The following is a 14,335-nucleotide window of genomic DNA, read 5'->3' on the forward strand; positions in this document are numbered from 1 at the left end:
TTGGCTGTCTAGTTTCAACGAAGGGGATCGAAGCCAACCCATGCAAGATCGAAGCTATCCTTCGAATGGAGCCGCCAAGCACAAAGAAGGGGGCCCAACGGCTGATAGGAAGACTGGCATCTTTGAATCGATTTATATGTAGATCAGCAGAAAGAAATTTACCATTCTTTGAAGTGCTAAAGTCAGCTGAAGTTTTTCAATGGGGCCCAACTCAACAGAAAGCTTTCAAAGAGTTGAAGCAATACGTGATTGATTTAACAACATTAACTCCACCCGTGCTAGGGGCTCCATTGCTATTGTATGTGGCAGCTTCGCACTCTGTAGTGAGTGCGACGCTTGTACAAGAGAAGCTTGAAGGACAAGCTAAAAAGCAAGTCCCAGTATACTTTGTCTCCGAAGTTTTGAGTTTATCAAAGAAAAACTATACAAAATTGGAGAAGGTGTTGTATGCTATGTTAATGGCGTCCAGGAAGCTTCGGCATTATTTTCAAGCATATCACATAATTGTTCCTTCATCACAGCCTCTGATCATGAGGAATAGAGAAGCTACTGGAAGGATTGGAAAGTGGGCCACGGAGCTTAATGAATTCACTATTGACTACGTGCACAGATCTTCAATTCAATCTCATGTGCTAGCAGATTTCATCGTTGATTGGACGCCAGGGGCTCACGAAGAGGGGACAAGCAAAGATGCCAAAGCTTGGACAGTGTTTTGTGATGGTTCTTGGGGAGCCTTTGGTGCAGGAGCAGCTGCGGTCCTAGTGGCACCTTCAAAAGTCAAAACATGTTATGCAGTCAAACTAGATTTCAGTTGCACAAATAATATTGCTGAGTACGAAGCACTTCTATTGGGGCTTCGGAAACTAAGGGCAATGGGAATAAGAAGGGCCATCCTAAAGATTGATTCCCAAGTTATTGCTGGCCACGTGGACAAAAGTAGCAAGGCACGAGATCCGAAGCATGAAAGATATCTGGATACAGTTCGAAGGTTAGAAGCTTCCTTCGAAGGTTTTTCTGTCAAGAATATTCCAAGAGGTGAAAATGAGCATGCAGATTTTCTAGCCAAATCAGCGGCTTAGGGGCTCCCCCTACCCTCAGAAGTATTTTTTGAAACAAATAAAGCACCTTCGGTTGAGCTCATGGAGAGAGCAGTGCTTACTATTTCTCCAGTACACAGTGAAGACTGGAGAACTGAAATAATATCTTTCCTCTAAGGCAATTGTCTTTCAAGTGATGAAGCTTATAACAAGAGAATGGAGGCAAGAACAAGACCATATGTGATAATAGAAGGGGAATTGTATAAACATGGAGTTTGTTCACCACTCCTCAACTATTTATCAAGAACTGAAGGTATGAAATTAATGAAAGAGATACATGCAGGTTTGTGTGAATCTCACATTGGATCTAGGCCCTTGCTGGGAGAAGTTTTTCGACAAGGATTTTACTGGCCGAAGGCAGCTTCGGATGCAGCAGAATTAGTCCAAAAATGTGAAGGCTGTCAAAAATGTGCAAGAGACCAGAAACAACCTTCATCTCTCACTCAGTTAATACAACCCACTTGGCCATTGCAAAGGTGGGGCCTCGATTTGCTAGGCCCACTTCCACCAGCACAAGGAAATCTAAAATATGTTGTTGTGGCGGTAGAGTATTTTTCTAAGTGGATTGAGGCGAAGCCTTTAGCCACAATAACTTCGGTCACAGTCCAGAAATTCTTCTCGCAAAACATTATGTGTCGCTTCGGAGTGCCGAAGGCTATTACTGTAGACAATGGAACACAGTTCAATGCTGAAGCTTTCAAGGAATTCTGTGAACAAATTGGCACAAAGATTCATTTTGCATCGGTCAGACATCCGGAGTCAAATGGACTTGTTGAAAGAGCTAATGGCAATATAATGACGGGAATAATGAAGTTAATCTTCAATCAGCCCAGAGGAAAGTGGCCAGATGAATTGATCAAAGTGGTGTGGAGCCACAATACAACGATATCAAGGTCAACAGGTTTTACACCATTCAAACTATTGTTTGGTGACGAAGCAATAACCCCATAAGAAGCTAAGACAGGATCAATAAGAACAGTGGCTTCGGCAGAGGACGAAGCTGATTATTCTATGGCAAAAGATGCTATAGAAGGGATCAAGCTTCAGGCCATAGTGAATATCAATAAATACCAAGCCAAAACAATAAAATGGCGTGACAGAAAAGTTCGGCTAAAGAACATTAAGCCAGGACATTTGGTACTTTGGAGAGTGGCTAACCCAGATACAGTAGGCAAGCTACAGCTGAAGTGGGAATGACCTTTTCTGGTAGTATCTTCGTCAAGACCCGGTTCTTACAGATTGAAGGATATGGACGGCAACGACATTCCTAGATCTTGGAATGCTGATGAGCTTCAACGATATTATGTCTAGCTTGATGTAATCTTTTTATTTTTCCTATGGCATCCTTTTCCTTTCTAAAGGGGGAGAAAGGTTTTTAATGGGGCCATAGCATGTAATTTCTCCTTTTCTTATTCAGCTCTACGAGAGCAAAATCCCCAAATATATAAATGTAAAAGGTGAGCATGCACCATCGAGTGCAGGGAAAAAGAAAAAAAAGAACAGGGAGAAGCTTGAAAGTCGTCCCTAAGGGGATGCAGAGCACGACGAAGCTACAAAAAGACGTTCCTAAGGGGGCACAGCGTAAGTTTTCTGCTCAAAAGTCGTTCCCTAGGGAATGCAGAGCTTACAGCGAAAAGTCAACGCTGATACCGCCAAAATATAAGGCGAAGCGCGAAAAGTCAACGCGAATACCGCCGAAATAGAAGGTGAAGAAGTTCAAAAGACGTTCCTTAGGGAATGCAGAACTTACACCAAAAAATAAACGGTGTAGCCAAAAAATAAACGGCAAAGATATTTCAATCATTCCTTAGGGAATGAAGGTTGTGGATGAAGATTCATATGTGTGTGTGTTTGGGCATTCATTTGCACGATACATTACATCATACATTGCATACATAAACATGCATTTAGACATACATAGGATCATCATCATCATAACATACAGACACAGGCAGATGCTTCGGCTATAAAGATAAGGCTTCGACAAAAAAGAAAAAGAAGCAGTTTCATGCTTCATTGTGTACGAAAAGAAGGCAAGGTGTTTTTCGCCTTCGGCTCAAAAAATACTAGTTTCGTCCACATCAAAGCAGTTCATACATGGACGAAAAGGTAAAAATATATTACAAGGTATGTACAAATTTATAGAATTAGTATTTGATTCTTAGATTACAAATATTTTTACAACGATATTACAAGATTTTCTCTAGAACTTTTTCAGCAAGGACTTCAGCTTTGACACCATTGAGCTTCGGATCATCTGAGCTTCGGATCACCTGACAAGCTTCGGCTCATTGTTCCTCCGCGTCGTCATCCTGTACATATTAAAACGGTATGAGAGAAGTGCAGAGTTCAAGAAGAAGGTAAAGTAGTAGGCACAATTTTTTTACCGGTTTAAGGTGGCTTTGAGCTTCGTCGCCAGCCATTTTTCGTAAGCCTTTTACCCATATTTGAGTTATGAATCTATTTCCTATACTCCGAGCTAGACTGGGTATATCAATTAAATCTGCCAGTGATAAGCTAAAATTTGGCCTATTGACAATGTTTCCATGTGTGCAGCCAGATTTCATGAAGGCAATAGCTGTGCCCCGAGAAGCTAGCAGGGCACAGAAATCAGCATGTCCAGCTATAACTTCGTCGAGTGCATCAACTTCGCCCTCAATGTGTTCGAAGGTTTCCGGCAGGTTTTCAACCGAAGGACTGAATTTCTCAGCGCTGGCTCCAACCGAGTTGAAAACCTGCTTTAGCCGCTGCAGGCACTGGTTGCCGAAGTTTACGCATTTTTCTTGAAGTTCTTTCAGAGATTTCCGCAAATTTGAATTTTTCTCAGCTTCAGCTTCGAGTTTGGCTTCAAAATATTTCTTTTGCATGGAGAGTTCACTATTCAATATAGCAATTTCGGCCTGGGCCTCCGCCAGTGAACCTTCCATGGTTTGAAGTACGGAGTCTTTTTTCTCCAGGGTAGCCTCATGGTCTTTAATCTTCTTCTCCAGGTCCTCAATTATAATTTCGTTCTTTTTGTCCTCGAGGTCTTGTTGCATCCTCAGGAATTGCTCAGCAGTAAGCTCTGATAAAATAAGCTTCATCAGAAAACAATCATCATATCAAAGTAATAAAAAGTTAAGAATTTTACCTTAAAATTAGCATAAAATAGGCTACCGGCGATATGCTGCCGCTGGTACCTGCTAAGGTCTGCCTCAACCTTCGGGAAGCCAACACTCTTCAATAGAGTGCCGACAACCTTCGCCCCAGTATGGTCCCGAAGGCATCCTAAGCTTTCTTCGTTGACTCCCCCAAAGAGTAGCGCACCTGGTCTGTACCCGCAAGATATAGCATACTCTTTCAGTTCTTCTTTTTCAGTCTTTGACAATTCTTGCTGTAAGGCCCAAAATTTGTATAAGAAAAAAAATAATAATGATAAAAAAATGTAATGATGAGATAGGAATTTGAATTCATACCAAATGTGCACTTTAAAGAATTTGAAATGAAATAAAGAAAAGGGAGATAATATAAATATTATAAAGAAAAATATAGATAAATAAGTATAATTCTTTAGGCTAGTACTTTACTTGCGACTTAGATTGAATTTGGACTACGAACTTAAAACTTGAATTGAAATGGGAAATTAGAAAATTGAGAAAGAAAATAGAAAAGAGAAGAAAATAAATAATATGTAGAGAAAAAAAATAAGTAAACAAAGATATCGGATTCCTACACGAGGGTTTGAATTTGTATAATTTACCCAAAGGTGAAGCCCATAACAAGATTTAAATTCAAATTTGTGATTCAAACGAAAAAGGGAAAAACAAAAATTAAAAGGAAAATATGAAGGCATCGCATGGGCTCAATTCCCTCCTGGCGGGCCCTTGGGGGCCAGAAACTTGGCGCGCTGGGAGCATAGCGCACTGGCTTTCTGTCGTGCGGGGCCCACTCCCCAGCCTCCCGGTGTCGTATGCGTCATCTTCCAGGTTTGACCGGGGTATGCGCTGTAGCTTCACGGTGGGCCCTACCGGTCATCTCCATCTCCACCGCGTGGCGTAGGCTCTGGTTGCACACCGCAACAGACGGCGCTAGAACCAGTCGTTTCTGTTTCCCCCACCAAAATCGGACTCGTTAATCCATGCCTACATATATGCGTGAATCGAGCTCCTCCTTTCCCCCATGAACCGTGTGGGCGAGCCTCGAGGGAGCATGGAGGGAAACCTTGGCTCCTGTACGGGAGTAGGACCACCAGTGCTCCCGTATATTGCTCGTCGTCGCTCGTTCTTGGCCGCGGATCGGTGCGGTGCATGCGTAGCGGAAGTGGTGGCGCGACCTGGTGTCGTGAGATTGAAGATGAGCGGGTTGGAGTCTTCATCGCCGAGTCCTCTTATCTCTCCTCCCTCTCCTCTCCATTTCTCTCCCCTCGACCGAGCTCCTCTCCTGCACATCCATGGTGCTCGGCACCCGGTATCCCTGCTCCTCTTCCTTGGCGGCCGAGCGGGGCTCCCTCTGACGACTCCGCCGCTCCCTCTAGCCATCTACTCCCTCACAGCTCCCTGTAGGCCGGACCCCAGTACCTTCCTCGGCTAGCCGTGACCCACCTCCAGGGCGAACTCCCTTGCGCCCTCTACCTCTTCACCGATGCCAGGGCGGACTGCAGCCCCGGCCACCAACTCCACCAGCCGCTTCCTTCCCCGAGCGCATAATGTTGCTCTGTGTCGCACTCGCCGATTCGGGCCGCGCGTTGTCGGTCTGCAAGCCTGGGTCGCGACGTCGCAAATCCCGCCCATGCCGCGCAAAGAACTGACCACGCGGGTCTTGCGTCGTCGTGATTTCTCGTCACCACCGCTGCAAACCGAGGTAACACCGCCTTCCACACCTTCGCTCGATTCCCTGAGAGGTTTAGCACCGATCAATTTTGTGTTTGGGTCTAGTTGGGCGTGATGGACGCATTCGCCGGCGAAGCGCCGCCGCTCGGATGCAGCGCCGCCGTCTCTGGCAGAACTGAGGGAAGAAGGAGAGCCCTGGGCCGTTGATCTGTCAAGGTACGCCCCGGATCAGTGGTGGATAACATCACTTCATTTAATTAAATCAGAGCCATCGAATCCCAATCCAACGTATAGCATCTCATACCGGTTCGTAAACCTCGTTATCTAATCGTGGCCCTCGGAATGAGATCCAACGGCCGTGATCCCGCGATACCCCTTCGCGGGCGCAGATTAACACAAAGGCCCCTGGGTTTTAGAGAAATGAACCCGCCATCCTTTACACTGTTCCCTGAGTCGCAGGAGTTTTACCCAGAACCCCCTGCGCTTTATGAAATTGGAGGCCCAATCCAGATAGTATTGAAAATCAAAAAAATTAATATCAGAAATCAATTTTAATGCATAAATAAATGTTAAAACTTGTTTAATTTGTAGAAAATTTATTTTTACTCCAAATTAATCCATTCCAGTTCCTAAATTTTTATAATATTATTGTCTAACCATTAGTGTCTCTGTTTTAACATGAAAGATGATTTAAAATTTATCTAGCACTTAATCTTGTATTAAGCACATAAAACATTAGAAAATTCATAACTTAAAATATATAACTCCAAATTTAATGATTTCAGTTCCTGTGATCTTATTTTAATGTCTAGATTATTACTATGTATTTTATTTACATGCTTGGTGTAATGTTAATTTTGCCTATACAATGTTTGTTTGTATTGCTACGACTAGAGCGAGGACACGTGTCATCTGAAAAGCAAGTTGGTACCTGGAATCTCAAGTCCCAGGCAAGTTGTGCCCTTGATCACTTCTTTTTACCCAGTCATGTTCTAATTAATCATAATGATCTGCATAGGTTAATTTTGATGGGACCCAATAGGTTACCCTAGTTTGACTATCTTTATACCTTGTTCACCACTGGATTTTCGGGTAGTACCTGCTATTGCTTTATGTGGTTTTGGGTATAGAGATACATTTTATTCATGATTATCTTTTATTATCAGTTATTATTTACTGTTCATGATATGATCATTATGTTAATTGGAACATGGAGAACCACCCGGGAAAACAGTGCTACCACAAGGGTTTAATGGGACGCCCTTGGCCGATTAATTAGGAAAGCTAGTGGAAGACTACCTTACCCGAAAGGGGCAATGGCAGTAGGGGAGTGGTCAGTGTAGGGAGGCCCTCGGGAGGATTTTGCTGCGATGGCGGTCCTGCAAGGGATTCCTGCATTGGAGCTTCCTATAAACTGTAGCGGGTTTTCTGAAGCTAGTGGAACTTTGTAAAGGCCTCGTAGTGTTACCCTGCCTCGCCTCCTCGGTAGAGGTGTATGGGAAGTCGCGATCCCTTGGCAGATGGGTAACATGACTTGTGGGTAAAGATGCGCAACCTCTGCAGAGTGTAAAACTGGTATACTAGCCGTGCTCACGGTCATGAGCAGCTCGGACACTCACATGATTAATTTATGGAACTAAATTCAATTTGTCATATGCATTGCATCGCAGGTGATGTTGTTACTTTTGTTCTACTACTTAATTGGGTTGGTATTTACTTATACCTAGTAACTGCTAATAAAATTTTGACCAACTTTAAAAGCAATGCTCAGCTCTAACCATCCTCTTTGGTAAGCCTTACACTTCACATGAGCTCCCACCTTTGGCGGGTTCATGCACATTATTCCCCACAACTTGTTGAGCGATGAACGTATGTGAGCTCACTCTTGCTGTCTCACACCCCCCACAGGTCAAGAACAGGTACCGCAGGATGAGGCGCTTGGAGGATGCTGTGACGAGTTCGTGAGAGGTCTAGGCCGTCGTCTCCCAGTCAACTTTGGGTTGCTGGACCGTTGTCTCCTTATAATGTAATTATTTATTTTGTATAGAACTCCTGTTATATATAAAGATGTGACATTCGATCCTGTGCCACTATACATCATATGTGTGAGACTTGGTCCCAGCATATCTAGTGTTTATGTTCGCGCCCGGGTCTTGGTGCCCCTAAAACCCGGGTGTGACAGAAGTGGTATCAGAGGAATGTTGACTGTAGGACGAAACCTAGATAGAACTGGACAACCATTGTCTACTTACCTTTGTTGCTCTGATTCTTTTCTAAACTTTTCTTAATCTTTCCTCATCTATTTCCACTTTACTCTGATTATTCTTACCTTTTCATTCTAAAGACAAATGTGGGTTTCACACTTTGAAATCCTGTGCCTAAAGTGACTTTAGGAATAGGAGACCTACTCTTAGGAACAAAAACAAAACTATTTTTATAGGTATTTGTATGCTTGAATGTTTGTTCTTATGATATTTGTCTGATTTGGATCTTTGATTGAGTGTGATGGGTTGTGGATCATTGTCCACAATTACATCTCCATATATATCTAGTCATAAAAAAATACTTATAAAAATAACTAGACAAACTAGATTATCCCTCATTAAAGTATCTTGCCTAACAATATTCATCTCATCTTAAAATATTCGTATTCTACACCCATAGATCCATCTTATCTCAAAAGATTCTACCTTATCTTTATGGATTCATCATGCCCTAATTAGCATATTTATCCCACTCTAGAGTAACAACCATGATCTAATCCAAAGTCATTAGATATTATCTAGTCTAATCTAGTTATACCAATCTAATCTAATATGGTCCAATCTAAAGTGAATTACTTAACGGACTAGTTAATACTAGTGAAATAGATTATACCCTGCTGGCCATGTTTTAACTTAAATTAGTACATCAAACCAAACCACCCATGAACAAATTACTTACCAGCATATTCATGGTGACCATCCATCCCATCTTAGATGTTGTCATAATGCACTTATCTTATGCCACCAACCTGTTAACCATCTGTCCTTACCTACAAGTTATCCTAACTACGTGCCCTAATTCGGATAAATACTTCAAGAACGAAGATCGAAGATGATCGACCTCATCAAATCAAGGAAGGCTAAGATTCAAGCCAGATCTTCAAAAGGAATCAAGATCCACAATCTTGGATAGAGTCTTTCCTCACCCTACCCTTTCTTAACCAAACCTATCTATGCTCTAAAGACATCTTCTACCCTACATAATAAAGTGAACATACATATAAACACCCATGCTCTCCTAACCACCTGCTCCACCAAGCTACATAAACATACATATAAATTACTACTATTTGTAAGATCTAGATGTTACTTTAGTTAGTAGATGATATGATATTATTTTAGAAGGAATAATAAGGTCTAATTGACCCCATATGTTGCTAATAAATTCTGCATCATGCTGAGATCTTTGTTTGTGCATATGTGTTGAGACAATATGGGTATACACCCTTTTCCTTACAAATCTCGGGGACGAGATTTCTGTTGGGGGGTAGGATTTGTAAGGCCCAAAATTTGTATAAGAAAAAAAATAATAATGATAAAAAAATGTAATGATGAGATAGGAATTTGAATTCAAACCAAATGTGCACTTTAAAGAATTTGAAATGAAATAAAGAAAAGGGAGAGAATATAAATATTATAAAGAAAAATATAGATAAATAAGTATAATTCTTTAGGCTAGTACTTTACTTGCGACTTAGATTGAATTTGGACTACGAACTTAAAACTTGAATTGAAATGGGAAATTAGAAAATTGAGAAAGAAAATAGAAAAGAGAAGAAAATAAATAATATGTAGAGAAAAAAAATAAGTAAACAAAGATATCGGATTCCTACACGAGGGTTTGAATTTGTATAATTTACCCAAAGGTGAAGCCCATAACAAGATTTAAATTCAAATTTGTGATTCAAATGAAAAAGGGAAAAACAAAAATTAAAAGGAAAATATGAAGGCATCGCATGGGCTCAATTCCCTCCTGGCGGGCCCTTGGGGGCCAGAAACTTGGCGCGCTGGGAGCATAGCGCACTGGCTTTCTGCCGTGTGGGGCCCACTCCCCAGCCTCCCGGTGTCGTATGCGTCATCTTCCAGGTTTGACCGGGGTATGCGCTGTAGCTTCACGGTGGGCCCTACCGGTCATCTCCATCTCCATCGCGTGGCGTAGGCTCTGGTTGCACACCGCAACAGACGACGCTAGAACCGGTCGTTTCTGTTTCCCCCACCAAAATCGGACTCGTTAATCCATGCCTACATATATGCGTGAATCGAGCTCCTCCTTTCCCCCATGAACCGTGTGGGCGAGCCTCGAGGGAGCATGGAGGGAAACCTTGGCTCCTGTACGGGAGTAGGACCACCAGTGCTCCCGTATATTGCTCGTCGTCGCTCGTTCTTGGCCGCGGATCGGTGCGGTGCATGCGTAGCGGAAGTGGTGGCGGGACCTGGTGTCGTGAGATTGAAGATGAGCGGGTTGGAGTCTTCGTCGCCGAGTCCTCTTATCTCTCCTCCCTCTCCTCTCCATTTCTCTCCCCTCGACCGAGCTCCTCTCCTGCACATCCATGGTGCTCGGCACCCGGTATCCCTGCTCCTCTTCCTTGGCGGCCGAGCGGGGCTCCCTCTGACGACTCCGCCGCTCCCTCTAGCCATCTACTCCCTCACAGCTCCCTGTAGGCCAGACCCCAGTACCTTCCTCGGCTAGCCGTGACCCACCTCCAGGGCGAACTCCCTTGCGCCCTCTACCTCTTCACCGATGCCAGGGCGGACTGCAGCCCCGGCCACCAACTCCACCAGCCGCTTCCTTCCCTGAGCGCATAATGTTGCTCTGTGTCGCACTCGCCGATTCGGGCCACGCGTTGTCGGTCTGCAAGCCCGGGTCGCGACGTCGCAAATCCCGCCCATGCCGCGCGAAGAACTGACCACGCGGGTCTTGCGTCGTCCTGATTTCTCGTCACCACCGCTGCAAACCGAGGTAACACCGCCTTCCACACCTTCGCTCGATTCCCTGAGAGGTTTAGCACCGATCAATTTTGTGTTTGGGTCTAGTTGGGCGTGATGGACGCGTTCGCCGGCGAAGCGCCGCCGCTCGGATGCAGCGCCGCCGTCTCTGGCAGAACTAAGGGAAGAAGGAGAGCCCTGGGCCGTTGATCTGTCAAGGTACGCCCCGGATCAGTGGTGGATAACATCACTTCATTTAATTAAATCAGAGCCATCGAATCCCAATCCAACGTATAGCATCTCATACCGGTTCGTAAACCGCGTTATCTAATCGTGGCCCTCGGAATGAGATCCAACGGCCGTGATCCCGCGATACCCCTTCGCGGGCGCAGATTAACACAAAGGCCCCTGGGTTTTAGAGAAATGAACCCGCCATCCTTTACACTGTTCCCTGAGTCGCAGGAGTTTTACCCAGAACCCCCTGCGCTTTATGAAATTGGAGGCCCAATCCAGATAGTATTGAAAATCAAAAAAATTAATATCAGAAATCAATTTTAATGCATAAATAAATGTTAAAACTTGTTTAATTTGTAGAAAATTTATTTTTACTCCAAATTAATCCATTCCAGTTCCTAAATTTTTATAATATTATTGTCTAACCATTAGTGTCTCTGTTTTAACATGAAAGATGATTTAAAATTTATCTAGCACTTAATCTTGTATTAAGCACATAAAACATTAGAAAATTCATAACTTAAAATATATAACTCCAAATTTAATGATTCCAGTTCCTGTGATCTTATTTTAATGTCTAGATTATTACTGTGTATTTTATTTACATGCTTGGTGTAATGTTAATTTTGTCTATACAATGTTTGTTTGTATTGCTACGACTAGAGCGAGGACACGTGTCATCTGAAAAGCAAGTTGGTACCTGGAATCTCAAGTCCCAGGCAAGTTGTGCCCTTGATCACTTCTTTTTACCCAGTCATGTTCTAATTAATCATAATGATCTGCATAGGTTAATTTTGATGGGACCCAATAGGTTACCCTAGTTTGACTATCTTTATACCTTGTTCACCACTGGATTTTCGGGTAGTACCTGCTATTGCTTTATGTGGTTTTGGGTATAGAGATACATTTTATTCATGATTATCTTTTATTATCAGTTATTATTTACTGTTCATGATAAGATCATTATGTTAATTGGAACATGGAGAACCACCCGGGAAAACAGTGCTACCACAAGGGTTTAATGGGACGCCCTTGGCCGATTAATTAGGAAAGCTAGTGGAAGACTACCTTACCCGAAAGGGGCAAGGGCAGTAGGGGAGTGGTCAGTGTAGGGAGGCCCTCGGGAGGATTTTGCTACGATGGCGGTCCTGCAAGGGATTCCTGCATTGGAGCTTCCTATAAACTGTAGCGGGTTTTCTGAAGCTAGTGGAACTTTGTAAAGGCCTCGTAGTGTTACCCTGCCTCGCCTCCTCGGTAGAGGTGTATGGGAAGTCGCGATCCCTTGGCAGATGGGTAACATGACTTGTGGGTAAAGATGCGCAACCTCTGCAGAGTGTAAAACTGGTATACTAGCCGTGCTCACGGTCATGAGCAGCTCGGACACTCACATGATTAATTTATGGAACTAAATTCAATTTGTCATATGCATTGCATCGCAGGTGATGTTGTTACTTTTGTTCTACTACTTAATTGGGTTGGTATTTACTTATACCTAGTAACTGCTAATAAAATTTTGACCAACTTTAAAAGCAATGCTCAGCTCTAACCATCCTCTTTGGTAAGCCTTACACTTCACATGAGCTCCCACCTTTGGCGGGTTCATGCACATTATTCCCCACAACTTGTTGAGCGATGAACGTATGTGAGCTCACTCTTGCTGTCTCACACCCCCCACAGGTCAAGAACAGGTACCGCAGGATGAGGCGCTTGGAGGATGCTGTGACGAGTTCGTGAGAGGTCTAGGCCGTCGTCTCCCAGTCAACTTTGGGTTGCTGGACCGTTGTCTCCTTATAATGTAATTATTTATTTTGTATAGAACTCCTGTTATATATAAAGATGTGACATTCGATCCTGTGCCACTATACATCATATGTGTGAGACTTGGTCCCAGCATATCTGGTGTTTATGTTCGCGCCCGGGTCTTGGTGCCCCTAAAACCCGGGTGTGACACTTGCCCAAGTATATATTGGAAATTGAAGTCCTCTTCTTCCGAAGTATCCTCGGCTTTCTCCTTTCCTTTTCCAGCCACTGTGCCTGGGATCTCTTCAGCGGCTGCAACAGCTTCTTCCGCGGCCGCATCCAGAAGCATGGTATCAATTTCAGAGAGCGTGGCCTTTAGATTTACATCTTCAGCGGTTTCAGCTTCGGCACTTTCAGCTTCAGTGGGTGCAGCTTCGGCAGCAACAGTGCTCTCAATAGCTGGAGTCTTTGACGCTGATGCCAGCGGCGGTGTCTGCTCGATAAATTCAACTACATGAATAATTCTTCGTTTTTTCGGCTCATCTGGCTTCTTCGCTACCGAAGGCTCCTTTTCCTTCTGAAAAAGCTTCGTCAGATGTGGCCTAGTGGACTTAGCTTGATAGGCAAAGATTCAGTCATTACCTTTAAAAATTCTTCCACATCGGCAGCAGGAGGTGTTGGAGGAGCTTCATCCTCAGTATCAGTCGTTTTTGGCTTCAAATCCGCAGCTTTTCTTTTCTTCGAAGCAGCTATCTTCGGCTCAGGGCTTAATTTTCTTTTCTTCAAAGTTTCTTCATCCTTTTTCACCAATTTAGCAGCTTCTTTATCCAGGACGCTAGCAACTCTTTTTCTTTTTTGTCCTTCGGCACCTCTGTCCAATCGCTCATAGTAAGGATACTCAAAATTCAGGGCATCCATCACCCGGTTCAACCTTCGCTTCGGTCGTGTGCCGAAGGCTACAGTCATTAATTGATCTTCTTTTTTAGGATAGTTGCCAAGGATCTCGTTGCACATAATTTCAATCGTGTCTAACCATTCTTGGCAAGGTTTTTTGAAGTGTTTCTTGAATTTATAGTAATAGGGCAACCGAACAAGTTCCTTCTCTTTCTTTTCCCCTTTAAGCGTCGGCATGTCCCATTCTTTCAAAGTTGGGAATACTCTAAAAGCTAAGAAATCTTGCACCAGATCCCTAGTACCAATGTGCTCCACGATAACTCGAAATTCGCCTAGTGCAACTTGGCATGGACTCTTCGGTTTCATGTCGCACCGGGGCCTAGTCTCTTTGAAGATTAATTCTAATGGGCCTTGAACCAGCTTCTCCTTTTTCTCATCAACTTTGACATAAAACCATTCAGTCTTCCAACCAGCTGGCCATTTGGTACGATAGCTGATAACTGGAGACTTCACATCTTTGCGATAAGCAAAATTGTAGCAGCCGAAGTTCTCGTGCAGCCCATCTTCTCTAGCTGTTGTCTAATAATGAAGC

This window comes from Zea mays, chromosome 2, assembly GCF_902167145.1.
Source record: "Zea mays cultivar B73 chromosome 2, Zm-B73-REFERENCE-NAM-5.0, whole genome shotgun sequence".
Taxonomy (NCBI): domain Eukaryota; kingdom Viridiplantae; phylum Streptophyta; class Magnoliopsida; order Poales; family Poaceae; genus Zea; species Zea mays.